Here is a 22,081-nt window from a genome sequence, read left to right as displayed (position 1 = left end):
TGTGCTATATAGTCATCTCTGATCTAACTGTGCACAAACTTCTTCATGTTAACAAGCCATCAGCAGGTTCATACCTACTCATGTTACTTTTGGTTTGACATGGGTTGTGTATCATTCACTGCTCACAGTTGTGTTTAAAATCATGGTCTAATGATTCTAACCCAACTGGACCACTCACCCACTTCTCAGGCATATTTGACTAACAGAGGTATTCAGGACTTTTTTGCTAACTTTTTTTTTCAGAAAATACCAATGCATAAAACAATTGAACTTTGCATAGAAAATTGTGGGGGTCAGTGTATTTCCTGCAAAAGGGGAGGGGGTCAAAATTATCCCATGTTAACAGTTTTAAGTAGAAAACTACATTTCTAGTTTGGGAATAAAAATCACTTCTCATGTAATAGCTTAAATTAATTTATAATAAAATAATGCAAATAGATTTGAAATCGTAGCAGAAATATTAAAGTTATTGAACAAAATATGTTTTACATTATTTATTCAGTTCTGCCTCATGGAGATTTTGGATATTTCAACATTTCATCCCTATTCAAGCAGGGGATTTTTTTGTAATCTTGAGGGTTCTCACAGGATAGGAATATCATTTCCTTCCCATATCCAGTGGCAAGAGATTATATTACTCTTTCACCCCTTTGAAATGTCTTTTTTTGAGTAGGTATTGATGAACAATAGTAGAGAGCTATGTGAGAAAAGTATTTGTTTTGTGGTTAGAAAGAGTCAGTCAGGCACATTAAACTTAAAAAGAAATTTTAAAAGTCCTTTTAAGCATTTTTTTCTTATCTTGCCTAGATTTAACAATACTTTTCCTTTCAAATACCACCTGATAATTAAAAACACATTTATTGAGGCTTAAGAACTACCATAAGTAAAAGATGCATTTGTCCAGTTCTGAAATGGGCAGTCTTTAGTAAATGAGTGTGCAGGCTATAGCAGTAGCAAACTGGCAAGTATTTAACATTCTGTACAGCTTTCTTTTGATCTTGGTTTCTCAATCCATAAATAACACACACTTGCTCAAGCCCTGTCTGGTACAGTTAAAATTTCAATATCACAGTGATTCCCTCCAGTGAACCGTTTAAAGTTCATGCTTAGGCATTGCTATACCACCTACTCTTGAAAGATAGAGGTGAGTAATGTAGCACTATGATACATATCATAGACTATATGCTAAGAAATATCTGGGCCTTGGTTGGTGCAAAAAAATAGTCTACAATAAATTATAGAAATGTCAGGAATGTGACTCTGTAATCACTTCTATATTCCATATAAATATGCAAAAAGATAAACCACCAATGAAAGGTTATGCAATAAATTTCATAGGCGGTTTTGCCTCAGTAAAAAATTTAAAGATTAGGCACAATATTAGGAACACAAAGGCCCAAATATATGATTCTGGAAAACAACCCTCTGAAACAACCCTCTGAAAACAACCACTTTCAAGCAAGCAGTTACTTTCTATACTGCCCCTGTAATGTCGCTGAGACATAAGAAAACAATTTCCCCATTCAGTTTCCCCTATTCACTTAACCAAACAGTAGCTGACATCTACTGGGAAATCTGCTCAAAAATATAATACAAGCATTTTGTTTCAACCTTTTTTACTATTATTGTATTTTGTTACATTGCATTATTATATTGTTCCTTTTGACTTGAGCAGTTAGTCAGTATTTGGGGGCTTGAGGACTGATTAATAAGAATGAGAGAAATGGTGAAGGATTTCTTTTTATTTTGAAAAGTAAGTCTCAAGAACCACAGGATATATTAAGCAGAAGCAATTCTATGTCATGATGCAGCCTAAGCTGGGTTAGGTTTTGGATAGGACCTATGTACAAAACAGGATAGTACAGGAGGTGTAATTTATAAATTAGTAGAAGGGGCAGGCCTACATAAGATGATTACTGCAGAGCTAATTAATTAGCTCCACAGTAAACATTTCAGCATGTGCATGTGCATGTGCAGCCCTCTTAGGCCACAGGAAACTAATAAGCTCTATCATAGGATAGTACTTGTAAGGCCAAGCACTATCTTAGTAGGGAGTTCTTGAGTGTACAGCAATGCAGGTGTAGACACTGACAGGGCTGGCTAGGGCACAAAGTCCACATCATAGCACCCTTGGGCCCCAGCCAGCCCTTCTGCAGCACGATGAATCTTGTCAGAGCAGCTCCAGGCTGGCAGGCTGACCCCTGGGGACCTGTGCCAGCTGGGGCTACTCTGACCTGGCTCAATGTGCTCCGTCCCGGGTGCACGTTCTATTGAGGTGCCCAGGACTAATAGCTCCAGCATGATATGCATATTAATTACACGTTAATACACCTAGGGAGCACTTAGAGACAGAATATTAAGACTCGGAAGGGCAGTTTGTTTTCACATTGTTTGATGCTAGCTGCAGTGCCAATATGTGCTTAATTATTCTCTTGTGTAAGAACCTGTTCTGGCAACATGGAGAAATCACTTTATTACACAGTATATGGTACCTTTAACAGGAGGTATTACTGAATAAGTGCTTGAAGTGCAATGCTTTCTCTGCTAAGATGTCAAAGTGAAACTAAATTAAGTAATTATCTTAGCAGTGAAGTACTATTAGGAGCAGGGGCAGATTCAGGAAAGGTGTAGCAGTGCAGATGCACCCTTGCCCCATTCTGTTGCTCAACTGAAGATAGAGACAGCAATGCACAGATCTCTTCTGCCTCTCTCACTTAGTTTTCCTCTCCGTTGGCCAGGAGGAAATGTACCACCACCACTATCCCAGGCTAAGGGATACAAGGGAACCCCAGAGCTGCTCCTGCTCTGTGCCTGCCCCATGCTGCAGGGAGAGTCTATGCAAGAAGCTGGGCTCAGTAGCAGGAATGTACAAGTTTCTCTCTCCAGCATCTGCTCCCAGACATAGGGAACACAGGGGGAATGAGGGGGAGCAGCAGTGAACAGGGGCTGGAAGAAGGAAGTTAAGTGCTGCTGCTGCTGTCTTCAACCAAGCCCAGCTCTCCACAGCTCATAGCAAGAGCAGAGCAGGAGTGGTTCTGCCTGCTCACCCCTACTCCTGGGTCAGTTAGGCACAAAGGCAGCAGTGTTGACAGGGGGTGCGGGGCCAGTCCCTGCCCTCCTTTATGCTCCTGTTCCCTGTCCAGCTCTCTAGTGTCCACCACTCACCTGGGTGCTCCAGCCACACCTTGCTCTCATCCCCCCCATGGTCTAAGGGGCAATGTTCTGTACCCCCTTTAGAAAATCTTGGATCCATCCAGGAGTGACTGTAAACAAAATAATTTATTTTAAAATGTAGCTTAATCAGTTCATGAAAGCACTTACATAGAATGGTTATCTGCAACAGCAGAGAACTACACCTGATGACCCCATTCCACCCACTCCTATACTCCTATCTTTCTGAAGTGCTAGTCATCTCTGGCAATTAAAAAGCCCCTTACACTGGTAATAAAAGTGGGGTGGGGGCTTAACACTATGATCATGGCCAGCTTCTAATTTGTTAATTTTACCTTCTGCCTTTCCTTCACTCTTTCTGTAGGGGAAAAAACAATCCTTCACTTCTTATCCTAATCGGCTGAATAGTATTGCTGTGTACTTTGAAGTATTACAAGTAAAGTTCTGTTCCAGATAAGGCTACTGAAATGATGCTTGTATATAGTGACAGAATGATTTCAGTGGAAAAGTATCATATAAACTAAACACATTAGTCTGGTGATTTGACAGTTATCAATTGCATGGTGTTTGGAAAATATTCATACTACATAACATCACCAGTAGCTGCAAGTATAATGGAACCAGTCTCTCTGGAAAAAAAAAAAAAAATATATATATATATATAGAGAGAGAGAGAGGAGAGCACATGTATGTATGTGTGCGTATGTGCACGCACACATGCACATATTAGAGAGTTTGAATAAAGCTATCTTAAATTACCAGGAAATAAAGGAGTCATTCATGGCACACTTGATTGTTTCATACTGTGTTACATAATATGGTGTAATAGTTGTTTCACGTGACAAAGGCATCAGGTGTTTCAAGACAAATGGAATATAAAAACAGTGTTTGGAAGGGGGAGGAGGGTTGTCAAAGACTGAATGTACCTATTGCATCTCAGTAATTGCCACTTAGTGTTTGATTAAATGAAAGCTGGTGAATAAAGGCAACTATTTTCGTTGTCAAGCTTCATGTTCCAATTTGTACTATACCCTTCTCTGTCTTCCAAAGTCACAGTCACAAGCCTCCATTTCTAGCAGCAAGCCACTTCCTTCCCTTTTCCTCCATTTTCTCTCATTGGTATGCATTTCCCACACTCAGTGCTCTGCTAAAGATGACTCACACCAGTTATAGGCTTTGAAGTTAACAGGCTTGCATTGACTCAACCTTGGAGAGACTGAAAAGACACAACCATGAGTGCACTTGAATATACAGGCTTGCCTGTGTGTTCTAGCAAAAATATTTGGCCTTCATGAGATAGGGTCTTGTCATCTAAGCTCCTTGAAGACAGATCACTTGTATATGGTCTGTGAGATTGTTTACAGCTTTATTTCTTTTTCTCTTGTGATAGCTAAATGGATTCAGATTAGTCAGAGGGGTCTCATTTTTTTTCCTACAAAGTGCTTTGTTGATAATATAGTCCCAGGGACAGAAAGGTGTTGTTTTCATCACCCTCCACTCTTCAAATTACACAAGTCCCATGCTGCTGATAGCATTGCTGTGGAAACATAAGGATAAACATATGGTAACAAAATTCAGGTGCTAATTCCTTTCATGGTTAACTATTTCTGGGTCACTGACTTTTTTTTTTGTCTTGGATCCTTGTTGAAAGTTGAGTTCTTTTAGGAGTAAGAGTCATGTCAATTAAATTAAGGACTAACCTCAATATTGGGTCAGAATTCAAAGCTAGTAAAAACCAAACAAAAGAGGGGAAAAGGTTAAAATAGTCAACTACATTTTAAAATTGTTCTTAAGGGTTTTGATGCTGGAAACAGAAGTGCCAAACTCCCACGAGGAAGCCTTTTCTCAGTTAAAGCATTTCAGGACTGACTGGAAAAAGGGAGGGAGGGGTGAGGGGGAACAGTTTCATATGAAAATCTTTTTTGATTGATTTCTAGCTCATATTTCATTGAATGAACCTAGGATTCCAAATGAAGCTAGGTAAAAAATCCAGGTCTCTTCTTGGTGGAAAAAGGATAAGAAAATGTTTTATTTTCAAAATTGTCAATGCTTTAGTTTAATTTTGTTTTTGTGGTCTGATTCTTTGTTTTTGGTATTTAGGTAAAACATTGAAAATAAATATAAGGATCAAAATGTAAGAACAGACAAATAAGTGCACAGAGATGGAGGGGAATAGTATCCAACACATAATGTTGTCTGTCTTTCAGTTGTGTGTGAGGATTAGACCATTATACTACAAGGCTAACATTGGCCATGGGGAAACATGATGCCTTTTAATCCAGCAGCACTTCCAGATCCATGGGGGTCACTTTCAGATGTGCTGAGCACCCACAGCTTCTACTAATTCCCATAATCATGGTCTGTGCTCAATTCTGGTCAAAACAAGAGCCACAGAGACTTTAGGAGACTTGTACAATGGATTTCTGTGCCAACTGCTATTACAGAGAGCACATAAGATATGTAATGTGGGAGTCTGTCTGTCTTCAGAAAAGTGAGAAACCGAAAGAGAGAAAACAAAGTCAAAATAATCCAGTTGTCATCTTCAAGTTATTTTAGGCATTAAGGAATCTAAACACTTTGACTTTCCATGTGAGTTAGAGCTTATCTACATGGGGGAAATTGCCTGGCATAGCCATTCTGGTATAATTCATTTAGAATAAAATAACTTGCTTTTTTGGACATTTATGGGATTAAGTTGCTTTTCATTTGGAATTAAATTTTCCATATGGAGAGCTACTGCAGATAGCTATTCCAGATAATTTTCTCATGTAGACAAGCCTTAAGTGGCTCCTAAGTCTGTGTCCAGATGAGCATGGACATGTGGTATCTGGTACAAAGTGTGCCATTGCTACTTGCCCCTGGATAAATCAATGGCCGTGCTTGTCTAGATGTTGCCATAGTGTCAAACACACTTCCACAGATTGCACTCTGGCTTCCAAGTCACTTTGGTGCTTTGGAAAAAAAGTATCCTCAGAATGTAATTTCTGGGATCTCTTGAGCATCTGTTTTAGCAACCTTTACAGCAGCAAGGCATTGACTACTATGGTCCCCATGCTTTACCTTTAGTGTTTTAGGGGTTTATGTCTTGTGCTGTGTCAGGGTTGACTATGAAGTTTTGCTAAGAAATTAGATAATGGATTTGTACAGGATGGTTTGGATAGAGATGATCTTGCCTCAGGCAGGGGGTTAGACTAGGTATCTTCTGGAGGTTTCTTCCAGCCTTACTTCTTTATGTTTCTATGTAATAGAAAAAGACCAGGTAGATAGGAGTTTTTGCATGTCCAAGGGTACACCTAAATAATAAATCAATTAGGCAAATATCCTGTTATTTGAATTGGAGTGTCACTCACTTTCTGATTACCATGTTAATATATGCATGTCCTACTGTGTTGCCAGCCAGTTTTGCTAGGACCCCAGGATTTATCTAAGTAGAAATAATAATAATAACAATAATAATAATAATAATAATAAGGTCTATTAAGAATTGCCCTTCCCTTTTTGTTTCTGTTGTAAAATAAGTACATGAAAGAAATGGAGCGACAACAAATAATGTTATTCTTCAGTGGAGCTGCAAGGCAATATTTGTAATAGTTTCTGGTTTCTGGTAAACCAGCCCCTCTAAATCCCACTGTTATTTCTCCTGTAGATTTCCATTTTAATGAAACACTGCTACCATGCTGGCACTGAGTGTTTGGTCTGGCTTGGCTCTGCCATTCTTATGCAGGAGAAATAATTCTAAATTGTCCAAAATAACAAGCTGACAACTTGAAAGAAATACTACAGGAGAGATGGGCACTTTTAGACTTTTTGAACCATTTGATTGCTGCTGAATGCACCATGTAGACAGGTAGAGTGCTCCTGCTGTGCTGCTGAGTGTTCGAGGTACATCCAAGAGGAACATGCCATCTGTGCTACAGAGTGCGCCAAGAGTATCCAAATACAATGTGGCTTCTGGTGATTTTTTTCACAGCCTGGATATCCTGGATATCCAGGTTGAATACATCTGTTGCATGCTGAATTTTCTGGGTACAATCAAGCAAAACAGAACTGATGTTCTGCTAAAACTCAGGTATATTAAGAAAGCAGGTTCCTACTGTGCTGCCAGATGTTCTAGGTATGGTCAAATAGAAAGAACAAGTGTACTGCTGAATGTTCCAGGTAGGTCCAGTTGCTAGGTCCAGTAGGTCATTTTGCTGTAGATCCTAATGTTACATAAAGCAACCAGTGAAACACAGCACGGACTGTTTCCCAGGATTAAATGCATCTTTCACAGATGGAGATGAAGGTAAGATTCTGCAGGTGAAAGTAGGACGATAAAAAGCAAAAAGCTCAGATGATGAGCAATTATGGCTTTACTAATGTACTAATTAAGTGAAAAACATCTTTTTAATCTTCATATTAATTTACCATTCTTGAGTACTCTTAAACTACCACTATTAAGCTGGTATTTGGAGTAGAAATTTGCAACTATACTGAAATCTAAACAAGAAAATATATATTATATACACACATACATTTACTGTATACAGTTACATTATATAATATTCATAATAAAACTGTACATCAGTTATATGTATGTATATGACTGGGATTCATTTGGGGAGTTAAAACTAAGCAAGAGATACTGGATGAATTGTATTTAGCATTCTGATCGTCAGAACCACACACAGGTTCAGGTCATGGGATATGAAGCTTGAAATGTGTATATCTTACCTTTTCTGTGTACTGCAGGTCTTATTTTCTAAGAACTCTACAGAGATGGCAGTTATTTCTCAGATATATTACACAGGGGTAACTTTTTGATCTCACCTGAAGACCTTGTATTCTTTCTTTCTGATCCACATCCATTTTTTTCTGCCTAGCTTCCTGTGGGGTTATGTACTTTTATCCCTTTCTATTTTTATACAATGAAGGTCTAAAAAGTCAAAAGTCTATCTTCCTTTCTTAATATCTTTCATCCATCTAAAATGCATGCTATTTTAGACTAAAAGTCTGCATTTAGCAATATGTACACAGGGAAAAGAAATAACATTTCTATTTTTATGATCACAGAAATTTTTAGGTTTCTTTTTATAACTATAGGTAGGAAATGTACAGTTCAGCTCTAAGATAAGTGAGATGGCAATCTAATCAAATGCTTGGAAAACTAATGAAAGGAGATAGGAGGGAAGGAATTTCACATCTTTTAATTTTATTTTTTGGTTCTTCAGTAAACCTTTTCAGATACTAAAAATGCTAAAGAGAACAAAAAGACCCCAGAACAGAGCAAGAGCCTAACTCAGGGGCAGGTAAAATATGGCCCATGGGCCAGATCCAGCATGCCAGGTACTTTCATTGGGCCCATGGCGCGGTTGGGGGAATCATCCCTGGCCCTGAAGCAGTAAGGGCCAGGGTGGGAGGAGTGAGCCTGGCATTTGTCCCCAACTGCCCCTCCTGCCTCCAGTAGGTGATGAGGCAAACCAGTCAGTGCGCTAAACCTGCCCCCCCTGTGGCAAGGCCAGGGCCACTAGCCCTGGCCCCCTGACCCTGCAGGCAGCAGCAACCAAGCCGATGGAGGTGCAGGGCCAGCAGATAGAGGGTGGGCAGCCCAGCCCCAGTCCCGAAGCAGTGGGGGAGAGGCACAGCGAGCCTGTCCCCAGCTGCCTCTAGCCCCCACCCCCCATCATTCTTGACAGGGAATTGTCTAGTAATAATAACTATTTTGTAAAGTTATATTTATTTCCAAATGACTTGTGTGTTTCACATTTTGCAATATTAATTCAAAAGTTGACCTACATATTGTTGGCTCCTTGAGAAGTAGCCCTATTTTAATCCTTTTAAGAGGGAAGCATAAAGTGCAACTGGTGGCATCTACGCATGCTATTTTCTGCAGAGTTGATTAATTAACTCCACCACAGGATAACGCTGCCTGACACAAGTACTATCCTACAGCAGAGTTATTTACTCTACCACAATGTATGTGTACACATTGCTAGGGCTGGTTGGGGCATGAGGGTGCTACAGTACAGGGGCTGCTTGCCCCAGCCAGCCTCTCTGTAACACATTAAGCGAGGCAGGAGCAGCTCCATGATGGCAGGCTGAACCTTCTGGCCTCCTACCAGCTGGGGCTGCACCACCTCAGCTCAATGTGCTGAAGTCCTGAGCACATGTGTAAATGTTGCTTCCAGGAGCAATAAACTCAGGTGCAAACTGTAACAGAGTTTATTCAGGCACACTAATTTCACATGTAGAACTGCCCACAGTATATCAGAGGCCTGATAATTGCCAGGACCATACGGGTTCAGACTAGTGTAGCATCTCAAGGGTATCTCAGGAAAGGATGGCAGAACTGGCCATGAGACCAAGTGTTGTCTGGAATCAACAGCACCATACTGAAATATTATTACAGATGCTGGGCAAAAGGAAGTAACAAGATTTTTTTCTCTAAATGCCAATGGAATATTTTGTAGCAGCTGGGCAATTTTGAAACACTTTTTGTTTATACTGTTCTCAAAGTTATTGTGAAAATAAAGATCGTTCTTATAAGTAATTTTGTTCCTATAAATGAAAGGAAACACCTTGGATATGATTGACAGAAGGAGGCTGCAAAACACAACCTGCACTCCAGATGCCTGTTAGCACTAGTAGAGGCTGGAGCGCTCAGGAAGGTATAATGCTTTTATCAGCTGGACTGAAGATTTTTGCCCAAACTTTTCTATAATGGGCAACCCTCTCCCGAGGATCAGCATTAATTAATCATAGAGGTGTGGGTGTCATACCCAGAAATCTGCTTCTGAAAGAAAATATCACCCTCCCCTCCAATCCTTCTTGCAACTACCCTTCTACTTTGATAGAAATTCAGTTGCCAGTTTAGAAATTAATCAGATCCAAGGAGTTTGATGGAGATCTGCTTCATTTAGTTTCTGAATGGATCATCACTGCAAAACACAAGTTCCCACAGAATCCAACAGCTGGTTCCAACTGACTCAAGCTAGACTCTTTCCGGCATGCTGTTCTCCATACCTTTTGGCCTCAGACAAATATAAAGATACTAAAAAGTAACCCAGGCAAGAATTTCTTAGGGTAATATCTTTTATTCAACCAACTATATAACTTTTCCAATATTATCCAAAGAAATTGTTGCCTCTCACATAATTTCTGGACCATTGTGGGTACAATCTCAGTCTTACACTAGCACAACATGAAAAATTAACCATTACTATTAGGATAATACAGAATTACTTATTCTCTGTTACTCAGTAATTTATAACTAGTGTAGTAACTAAACTAACAGACATTACTTTCTGAGATGCCTTGCATGATTGTATGGACTTTACTAAAAGGATCTTCACTATGTTTTCCGATTAGTAATCCTATTATTACTAGTAATCCTATTATTTCTGGCTGTGTCATGTCCTGGCAGCCCACCCATCTCTCATACCTTCTTGGGTATAATGGATGACTTGGTCCTTTTAACTCCCTCACTTCTGGAATGTGGAGATAGGACAAGCTGCTTTTCCACGTGAAATGTCTACTGTGAAGATGACCATGTATGCCTCTGGGGTTTATGATACACCTTGTGACAGACTGTGGTACTAGTTACCATATTTATGAGTTAAATGTGTTTAAGTTACAACTAGCAAAATGCCTGTCATGAATGATGGGGTAGAGGGGGGCCAGGGACAGAGACCAGCAAGGGGGCTTGGTGCAAGGCTGCATGGGGGTGAGATAGCGAATGGCTACGAGGTGTGACATGGCGAGTGGCCATGGTGCAGAGAACACTTGATGGCTATGTTGTATTAGGAGAGGCTCTGGGGTGTGGTGCAGGGGGTGGGGGGTGTTGCATGGCCGCAGCTTATGATGTGGGGAGTGCCTGCTGACACATAGGGCAGTGCATGGCTGGGGACCTGGAATGGGGAGTGTCCACAGCAGGGGGAGTGTCCACAGCGGGGGGAGTGTGGGGCTTGGCCCTGGGGTGGCACTGGGTGTACAGGGGATGTGGTGAATGGATGCATGGTGCAGGGGGTGATTGGCACAGGGAGCAGCCAAGGCATGTAGAGCACCTGCCAGCTGCAGCCATTTGACATGTGGCATGGCCCTGGAGTGTGGCAGAGGGTGCATGGGAGCGTGGCATTCAGGGGACGGTGGTGTACAGCTGCAGGGAGCTGTGCAGGGATTGGGCATGTGAGGAAGGGCCTCACTCCACAGCAGTGTGCTACAACTGGCAGACACTGCCCACGCTCAGTGTGATGCCAGAGGGGCCATTGTGCTTTACCGCAGGGTACTGTGTAGGGAGTGGGGGGGGGGGTGCCCCACCCCACAGCCATATGTTGCTGCTGCGTTGTCTCCACCCCCCGTGCCCACTCCTTTTGGGGCTCCCTGCTGTTGTGCACCATGCACCACACCCCTACGGCAGCCACCCACACCTCTGCACAGCCACGCCCGCTCCCCTTGTGGCAGCCTGTGGCCACATGCACTGCCATTGTCCGGTGTGCACCCTGCGGCTGCAACTGGCAGGTGCTCCCCATGTGGGGGGGCCATGGAGCGCAGGGACGGTGTGGCATGCATAGAGCAGATCGGGGCCATGCCCCACCCCATGGCCATGTGCTGCAGCCAGTGGGTGATGCCCGCACCACCCTGCTCACTCCCCTCAGGGCTGTCTGCAACTGCATGCCATGTCCCCTGATGGTCTGTAACCGGCTGGTGGGGGGGTGCACCCTGTCCAGCAGCTGCATCCCACATGACCCCTCCCCACGCAGCACCCTGCAGCTGCACACCATGCCCCACCCTCTTCCTGCACACCCTGCCACCCACAGCCTTGCAGGTGCTCCCAGTGCAGGGTGGACATGGGCATGGCACATGGGGGGCATGGCTTGTGGCTCTGTGTGGGAGGACATGGTGTGTGGGCACAGGGTTCCACATAAGGGGAGAGCAGGAGAATGTGCCATGCCCCGCGGCTGCATGCTGCAGCCGGTGTGTGCTGCCCAATCCTCCCTGCCTACTGTCCTCATGGCCCCCTGGAGCTGTGCGCGGCATGCTCCCCACCATGGCTTCCTGTGTGGCACCTTGTGGCTGTATGCCCACACACCACAACCCCACACAGCAGCAGCTAGCTAGTGCTCCCTGTGTGGGTTGGTGTGACTTGCAGCCATGTGAGGAGGGAGGGGGTGTGGTGCCAGAGGGGGCATTGCATGCTGCCACAGGGTACCATGCAGGGAGTGGGTAGCAGTGGTGCCCCATCCTGCAGCCATGTATTGCTGCCATATTGTCCATGCCCCCATGCCCGCTCTTCTTGGGGCTCCCTGCTGTCATGCTCTATGCCCCCCCTGCACAGCCATGCACCTCACTCCCACAGCAGCAAACCACACCTCCACACAGCTGGTCCCCCAGTGCGCACCACAGTGGGGAGCACAGCCTGGAGTGGGGAGCGGAGTGGGGAGCACAGCGGGGAGCGCAGCAGGGAGCTGCCCCCACCTCTGCCTCTGCCTGTCTTTCTGTCTGTCTTAAGGCTCCAAGACGCTCATGAGCAGTTGGCCCAGAGCATTATGGACAGACAGGTGGGAATGATAAGGCTTTTATTATATTAAAATAATGATTTCAACTGTTATGTTAAGTTTCAGTTTCCCTGGATGAGCTGGAGTGCTTTGAAGCAGACTTAGGAGGATCTGCCTAATTGCTCACCTAAGGGAAAATGAACCATCCTGTAAGCAACAAACCGATCTGCATACACCAACAGACAATGGATTCAAGACCAAGCAGTTGAAGATTTAGGGTAGTGCTGTCTAAACTGATGGTCTTAAAGGAAGTGGGGGGAGAGAGGGAAGGTAGGACAAGAGGAGCCTGAGACTCTTGAGAGAACAGTTGGAGCTATTTACCTGACAGTGACTATCTAGGAGTTAATCTAGGTATTGTGGTCCACTGTATTACTATTGATTAACAAATACTGTTTTTGTTTAGAAAGAGCTGCCTGCTTCACTGCGTACCCTAAATCCCCTTTAAGAGGAAAAGTCTCTCTTCAGCAGCTAGGCCAGAAGTAGGTTTCTGAAGTGAGTATGGATAATGGGGATAGGAGGAGTGTCAGGGACTAAAAGGCCAGACCTCAGAATCTAAGAAACCAGGCGCTCACTCTAGAAGTTATGCCTAGGTGTGGTTCATAGGGTACTCCAATAGATTGTGTACGGCTAGGGTCCCAAGCAAGTCTGACCAAATAGATTTCCCTTTTTAATAAGGTGATGGGCTCTGTGGATAGATGAAGAGCAGGACATGTGGCGTACCTTGACTTTAGCAAGGCTTTCAATGCTATCTCCCACCAAATTCTCATTTAATAAGCTAAGGAAATAGATACTCGAGAAAAGTACTCTAAGGATGAATACATAACTGGCTGGATGATACTCAAAGAGTAGTCATCAATGACTCAAATGTCTAGTAGGGATAAGGTATTATGTGGGCTTCCCCAGAAGGCTAGGAGACAAAAGGAAGTGATTATTCCCCTCTATTCAGCACTGGTGAGGTCACATCTGGAGTACTATGTTCAGTTTTGGGCCCCTACTACAGAAAGGATATGGACATATTAGAGTCCAGCGTAGGGCAACAAAAATGGTGAGGATGCTGGGGGACGTGACTTATGAAAAAAGACTGAGGGAACTGGGCTTATGTAGTCTGGGGAAGAGGAGACTGAGATGGGACTGAATAGCAGCCTTCAACTACCTGAAGTGGCATTTGAAAGAGAATGGAGCTAGACTATTCTCAGTAATGGCAGTTAACAGAACAAAAAGAAATGGTTTCAAGTTGTTGCAAGGGAAGTTTAGGTTGGATTTTAGGAAGAATATTTTCACTAGGAGGGTAGTAAAATCCTAGATTGGGTGATCCAGAGAGGTGGTGGAAGCTCCATCATTGGAGGTTTTCAAAACCCAGCTAGACAAAGCTTTGGCTGGGATGATCTAGTTGGGGATAGTCCTGCTTTGAGCAGGGGGATGGACTAGATGACCTCCTGAGGTCCCTTCCAACCCTAACTTTTTATGATTCTAAACCATTAATGATCTGGACAGTGAGATTTGGTATACACTTAACAAATTTGCATATGGCATTGTAAGGGAGCAGGGTTGTGCTCCCTGGAGCCGAGTTGTGTCTCTGTTGTAACAATCATGTTCTGCTCTTTAACATGTCCTGCCATGCCTTTGATGGTTGGAGAGGTACTAAACACTTTGGGAGACAAAAGCTTGGTTAAAGTCTCAAGAGGTCCACTTGTATTTTCAGGGCTCCACTATTCCCAAACCCTGCCCTAACCACACCAGAGCCTCCGGCCTTGTTGTTGTTTGCCTACTAGACAGAGAGTCTGGTCTTAGTCCTGTGAGCCCCCTAGTTGGGGGTCTCCTGCTAAGTTGGCTGCTTGCTCCATTCTTCCCCACACGGATCCCAAAACAGCTGTCTCTCTATCCCATCCTTACCTTCATTCCTGAAATGGACTCATCTCTCCTGGAGGTGTAATCTCATTCATATCTATTCTTCCTTCTAGGGTCCCGAAGCAGTTCTCTTTACAACTTGGGACTGGACCGAGTAGCAGGGTGGTGACCTCCATCACTTCACTGGCTCTCCTCAGATAAGTCTGGGGACCAAGGCTTTCCTCCAAACCTCAGCATTGGTTCCTATTCTTGTCTTCTCTCGGTGTCCTTTTTATCTGTACCTCTCTCTCCTTTTCTCTGGGCTGACCCCAGATGTCCCTTCAGTGTCTCTTTAAATTCCCTTTCTTCCCCACCTTGTCCCCCATGGCAGCATCTGATTCACTGTCTTCTGGACACAGCTGTTTTTCTTTTTCAACGTGGTTTTTCTCTTTTCTGTCTGCTGTGCCATTTTCCTTCACCCAGACTCAAACTCTAGCAGCTGGGCTTGCCGTGGCAGCCTTTGAATTGCCACAGCCCCAGCCGGTTCCTTTAATTAGATGGGACATGGCATCTTTCCCTCCTCAGCTTGGCTTGGTTTCTTCAGAGTCCTCCGGTAAGTTTCGTTTCTTTACTTGACTGTGGCAGGGTGTCTTGGCCACCCTGTCACAGACATCAAGTTGGGTTGAGTTGCAGATATTTCAAAAGGTAGGATCTAGAATGATCTGAAGAAATGGTCCAAAATCAATTCAACAAGAACAAGTGCCAAGTCATGCACTTGGGATGGAATAATTGCATGTAGGAATGCACACTGGGGAATGATTGGCTAGGCTGCAGTACTGCAGAGAAGGATTTAGGATTAGGGCTGTGTGAAATTTCACCGGCTGTTTCGATTCAACACTGTTTCAACTCATTTTGAGCTCAAAACAGCAAAATCAAATGGCCAGGTGAAATGTTGAAACGGTGAGGCTGTTTCAACTCAAAATGAAATTTGAAACAAAACACTGTTCTATTCAAACCTTGAAACTGAAGTTGAGATGGAACAGTGCCGTTTCACGGAGCCCTACTTAGGGTTGCCAACCCTCCAGGTTTGCCCTGGAGTCTCCAGGAATTAGATATAAATCTCCAGAAGACTACTGAAAGTCACCCAGGAGATGAATATTAAGCATTCATTAAAATACATATTAAACATTTGAATCCAATTTATACAGTGGCCCAGTGAGTTTTTTAAAATGTAATAGTAATGCACATTTGCCTTCCTGACATAATTCTGCACACCGTAATCTGTAACTGAGATACGCAAACACACAGACATGTTCATGTTGTGTGTTGTGGGCACGCTGGTGTTCTGGAAAGATTCAAGAGAGCTGGCAATCCTAGAAGGACCTGGGAATTACAGTGTACTGTAAACTGAATGAGCCAACAGTGTGTTGGGTTTCATTTACCTGAGTGTCTCTTGCAAGTCAAGAGAAGTGATTCTTCCTTTCTAGTCAACACTGGTGAGGCCTTGCCTGGAGTATTGTGTCTAGTTTTGGGTCCCACACTTCAAGAAAGATGTGGACAGTTTGGAAATAATCCAGTAGAGACTGATAGAGGGATTAATCCTGCCTGAGGCAATGAATTGGACTAAATAAGCTATGGAGGTCCCTTCCAGTCTTACTTTTTTATGATTTCTATGACAAAAGTGTTCAGAGGCCTGGGAAATATCACTTAGGAAGAAAAGCTTCTTTGTGTGGATAAGAGAAAACTGAAGGAGGATTTCATATCAGTGGTCAAATGCTTCAAGGGTGACTGTAAAGTGGATAGTGATAGACTGTTTTCTGTGGCTGCAGGACTAAGATCGGTGGCCTCAACTGCTACAGAAAATAATTTGATTGCATAGTAGGAAGAACTTTCTGACTATGAGAGTGGTTAAGCACTGAACAGGGTACATAGAGAAGCTGGGGAAATTTTCAAGAGCTGGTTAGATATACACTTGCCTGGGATGATCCTGCCTTGGATGTGGTGTCAGAGTAAATGATGTCTCTTCCAGCACTATTTTCCTATGACCCTAAGTTCTCCTCTAATGATTCAGTGACACACCTGCAACAGTTGTTTTCCACTCTCATGAAATACTAGCAGCTCCAATGGATCTAAACCCTATGGAGTATTGTTTTTATTTATTTGTCTCATAATATATTGGTAAGTCCCCAGTAACACTGACATCAGGCATTTTGCTTTTTATTTGTTTGTTTAACAAAATATCAGCAGGCAACAGCCCATACTTCATTAGTGATGTTCTATAATTTAACAGTGCTAAATATGGAGCAATGTCTGATTTCAAAGTCTTTTAAGTAGGAGTTTTATTATTTGAATACCATTTCTTTGGATTGAGAACAATTAGTACTATCAATTATATGTCTACATCCCGTACTTCATTGCATGTCCTAGGGAACTATTTTTTCTTATCTGGTATAGTGTGCCTAGGAGAAAACACAGATTTGATAGCTCTCAAAGCATTTAGTAAGGTTATCTCAGGGAAGTAAGAATAATAGTCTATACAAGTTTTTTCGGGGGGCGGGGTTCTGCCAACATGAATAAGTATATTCCTACTGTGCTCTAGGGTACCAGTTTTTCCTATACTATTGATGTGGGTTTCTTTCACTTGATTTGACCTATGCTTGACTTTTATTTTTGGGATGCATAACAGTCCTTAACAGAATCCTCAAAATCACTGAGATCTGTATAAAACATCTCTTAGATTTTAGCAATCTAAAAATGATAGTTATATATCCCTCTAAATGGGTTTTTATAACACTTTAGGACTTACCATCTTGGGATATTTAAAACAAAATCTAACACAAGACCTCCTCTTAAACTATACTAAGAACTCCTCTTAAACTGATAACAGATCCTGGGCATCTGGTGTTCAAAGCACCCTGTACTATAACCATAATTACTTTTGAAGGTTTTCATCCTCAGCAGCAACTCTGATAATCACAGGCACAGGCTGTATCTCACCTCAGACAGGAAAATATTCTGTACTCCTGGCTTTACATGTACATGACTTAGATATGGACTTTGTTATACTTCTCTTTTGCCAAATGCTTTAGTAAGTTTTTCGTAATGACTTTATTTCTCCCTTGTTAGTATTCAGTTTACATATCCTCCATTTATAGTGTGCCAACCCTGCAGCCCCAGAAACTGGCACAAGAAGCAATAGGAAATTTCCACTTTTATATAAAAAACATAGGGATTAGGGTCACAAGCCAAAGGGTATAAGGGAGGGAAGGGAACAGGTAAAAGATAAAGAAACATCAACCTTGTGGTAACATACTCTCAGCACCTTAATTTCCTCCCCACGTCTCCAGAGATGTCCCCAAACAAGTAGTCTCTAGAGTGCTCAAACAGCAGCCTGCAGCTGCCCCTAAATCCAAGTTCAGTTCCTTTAGTCCACAGCCCTGGCTGACTGAGCCAGTGAGATCTCCAGCTCCACTGTGCGCTTCTCTGTGTAGAGCTGCCCAGGTTCCCCGTGCACACTGCTCTTCCCTTTTACTTAAGCCTCAAGCTTCCTTTTGCTTTTCCCCTTTCGCCCCCCTGGGGGTTTCATGGACTTGCAGTCCAAATCAACAGTCAGCACAGCTCTGCAGACTGCCCCCCAGTTCCTCCATTACAATAGCTAATAGGTCTCCAGTTCTTCCATTACAATAGGTTTGATAGGTCTATGTTGCCAATATCAAGAAATGGTTTATGGCAAATTTTATCTAGATCAGCCTATAAATAAATGTATGAAACTCTTTTCTACCTGTCTCTTCACCTCAGGTTGAGTGAATTTTCCTAGGAGCTTTACCTGTATGATACACTTTTTCCAATCTGTTCCACACACAATTAAGACCATCTTTATACCATAGAAGACGACACCCTCAAATATGTTCTCAGTTGTTCTGTCCCCTGCTTCTCTAATGACAGCAATGAAAACAAAGGAATGGTATGTTTTTAACCCAATTAAAGCCCTTTTTTTGGTATTATTCAAAATTGTATATTTTCCAGTGTGGTGTTTACTCATATATTGAGTTCATATACTTGCTTTCTGGGAATAAGCTCACTGCTGCAAGCTCTGTCTTTTAGCTGTTTACCTTCTACTGCTTAGAGCCTTTCCTTGCATACTAATATCACTATTTCTAGCATCACATTGTCTTGTGCATCTTTGTCCTACTTAAAATGCCCCATTTTCTTTCAGGTTAATATTCTATTCATTTTCTCTTGCAAGCTTGTCCTTTGCTTCTATGAAAAATTCCTCTGAACTAATGATGTTGTCTACAGTCTCTTGTTTATGCCTTATTCCTACCTTGCCAGCATTTGAAAACTTTTGCTAAATGATATAATCCATTACAGTTCTTGCATTTTGTTAAGCCCAATGCTACATTGTTTTGGATTGTGTTGTTTTTCACAGCATGTGTAATTCCATATGCTGTTCTCTCCACTGGGTGACTTCCTTTGACCAACACATTCAAACTGTATGTTAAGGGTTAATTCTAAGTCTTACGGTAATATTTCTGACTATTTTTGTTGCAGATTCCAATCACGACTTGCTTTCATCAAGGATCCAGTTTTCCAACATTACAAAATTTCTTCTTCGGCCTCAGATCATCTTTAGTTCTATGTTTTCAAGAGTAAAAGTAAAACAACTTTTTTTGGGGGGGGGGTTCCCATTAAAAATATGACTTTGCTACGTTTCATTTTTGTATTGCCTACATTGTTCTGCCTGAATTGTTCCTCAGATTTGTATAATGTGGTTTCATAGGTAGTTCCTTATGCCTAAGTTAACTAAAAAAGCATTACGGATATTGGATGCCTCACCTGCATCTCTTATCAGAAATAACAGTATCTTTTGTTGGTGCCCATTGCTAGAAGACATCAAATACAGCTCTTGTTAAATTGTCTTTAGCTTTCTTTTACAGTTTCAGAGAATTTCAATTCTGATAGCATTTTAAATTCCTTCATTAGTCCACTCCAGGTATTCCTTAATTTGCCCTGATCCTTATATTGTGTGTTGTTCACTAATGACCCAAAACCAAGGAGTCCAACAGACGTCTACTTCATTCCATTTTAAACTGAGATCAGTTCTGTGTCTTAACTGATCCACATGTTGTACCACAAGCCTTTGCATCACATCATGACTGCTTTCTACTGGGTCACATCACAGAGCCTCTTAAAAAGACATTTTCTTATAGATGCCAGGCAGATTTGTAGAACTATTATGATATAAACACCTAGCTTTTAAATAGCTTTTTCCATCAGTGAACCTCAAGGTGTTTTGTAAAGATTTCTATTTTTGTTCCTGTTTCATACATGGCAAAAACAAGAGAGGCACAGTGAGATGAAGCAATTTGTCCAAGGTCACCCAGCAGGTTGATAACAAAGCCAGAGCCCAGGTTTCCCATGTAAAAGTTAAGTAACTTCCCCATCTATGCTGCTTCAGCAGTAAGTAATTCACTGCTGTAGGATTTGCACAGCCTACTTCAGTCTCATAGCTCTCCACTGTAACTTGAAGAGTATTCCTTTCCTCTATGGGAATCCTTTTTTGGGAAAGCTCTCTGCATGAAGCTCAGCTATTCAGCCATGGCAAGGGGACAGAATTTTGCCCTATGTGATTAAGGTTACAGTATAGCTAGACCAAGACTTCAGTCAGCTCCATTACTGCTGCTGAGCTGACAAATGGGAATAAAAGGAAAGAAGACGTTAGATTTACTCATGACAGTTATGGGTGGCTGAGCTAGGTCTTGATCTCAACTCTCAAAGAATAACTGAATGTGCAGCACTTCCTTTCCTGTTCTACCGTTGCTGTGAGTCTCCCTCCATGCACTACCTGGGACTGAGAAATCCTGTTAAATCTATCAAGGGGTTTTAGCAGGTCTGTCAATCTCTTTTGGGCTGGCGGCTGCCTTCAAATATTGTGCACTCTTGAACTTTCTCTGGCTCAAAGGCAAATGCATTTGGCAGAGTACCAGGAAGAGAAATATGCCATACTGGATCAGACCGATTGTCCATTCTGCCTGGTATCATTGGCATACATCTATTGATATGCAGGTGCTTAAGTAAAGGGCACAGATCCCAGTATTTATTAAACAGTATAAAATGCCTATGGGACATTTGAATTGGAGAGGGATTCATTTATTTAGCATAACTTTATAATTTGTTGTCCCCTCAATTTCAGGATTTAATATTTCTAGTCTAAATTACTTGCAGTAAAAAAAACAACATTTTGTGTCAGGCAGGTGGTGCACACAACTCTGTGGTGACGAATGTCCCACATAACAGGCACCCTGGTCAATTTTGATGGTGTATACAATACATAGAAAGAACAGAGACTGCAAGTCTGCAGCAATACCTTCTCCAAACCAAACAGAACTTCTCCCCAGAAGCAATAATAAAACCAGTCACACACAATATTATTTCACTGGGTTCTCTTGAATCCTTCATTCATCTTTTGAAACAATATAACCTTTCCAAGTTCTCTTTTTCCATTAAAGTAATCACTTAACTGGGATGAAATGGACTTCTGCAAACTGTTGAAAGTTCCTTTATATTGGAGGCATCTCATGAAAGCAATTTAGCTCCTGGCATTCGTTGTTATTTTATATCTCTGCCCCTACTACTTCTTTGGTTTCTTTCTGTGCTTCTGCCTCTGTTTTCTTATGGATAAGGTTGTAAATATGGTAAAAGATGTAGTAAATATGGAACAAGAACTTTCACAGCATGAATTTGAGATGATTGTGGGTGCAGCTACATGAAAAGCCACATCGCCATAATTACGAGCTATGGCAACATAGCTCATCTCTATGGCAACGTAATGAACAGTGTTGCTACCACTACTGCACAGTAGGAACAAGCTGCTGCACCGTAGGGCCAGAAATGACCCATGTGGTGCCAGGACTGTTCAGTACTAGTGGTTACTGAGCAGTCATTTAGTACTTGCTTTAGCAAGTATAAACTGCACAGTCGGGTGCATGTGTAGACGCACTCTGTATTATTCACAAGAGGCAAAACCAGGAGTGAGTTATATATAAGCAGTCCCAAGTGGGTACTGATACAATTATAATACCACACCACATGATTGTACATTCTTAACATGCCATGTATGGTACAGGAAAGAAAGAAAACTATTTTATAAATGTGTTAAAGGGCTTAAAAAAAAAAAAGGGGGACTGGAAGACTTTTCTCCTCTGCCCGTAAAGGCCAGGTGCTATAATTACTGCAATAACCTCATGGAGAGAAGGAAATTTTAACTAATACAATATTAGAAACCTCTAAAATGGCCTAAGCAAGGTTTTAATACAGTCATAATGCCAGTTTTAAAATCCAAAATATGATGAGTTTCTAGGCTTATGTGCAAAGGTTGAACATGCACTGAGGTAAGAAGTGAATCTTACCTTTTTTAAAGGGCCCTTTCTCATGTCCAGTGACTCATAGTATTCCGGACCTTAAAGCTGGAAGCAATTCAGGATTTAGCACATTTCATCCTATGCTCTCAGAGAGTATAATGTAGAAGCTTCTAACTTTTCACATTTTTG

General features: G+C 42.1%; 1 long non-coding RNA gene across 1 annotated transcript in view; it reads left to right on the top strand.

Moving 5' to 3' along the window:
• LOC149872105 (uncharacterized) overlaps nt 1-19,362 on the top strand; it is a 33,529-nt gene extending 14,167 nt beyond the window's left edge. The window contains exons 2-4 of the long non-coding RNA XR_016440582.1: nt 14,666-15,144; nt 18,330-18,495; nt 19,083-19,362. This is a non-coding gene — a long non-coding RNA (uncharacterized LOC149872105). The remainder of the gene's footprint in view (nt 1-14,665; nt 15,145-18,329; nt 18,496-19,082) is intronic.
• The last annotated feature ends 2,719 nt before the right edge of the window (nt 19,363-22,081 follow it).

Source organism: Crocodylus siamensis, chromosome 2 (genome assembly GCF_052110815.1).
Source record: "Crocodylus siamensis isolate JL-2025a chromosome 2, ASM5211081v1, whole genome shotgun sequence".
Lineage (NCBI taxonomy): Eukaryota > Metazoa > Chordata > Crocodylia > Crocodylidae > Crocodylus > Crocodylus siamensis.
Note: the sequence above shows the minus strand (reverse complement) of the source record. Positions and strands in the feature narration are given on the sequence as shown.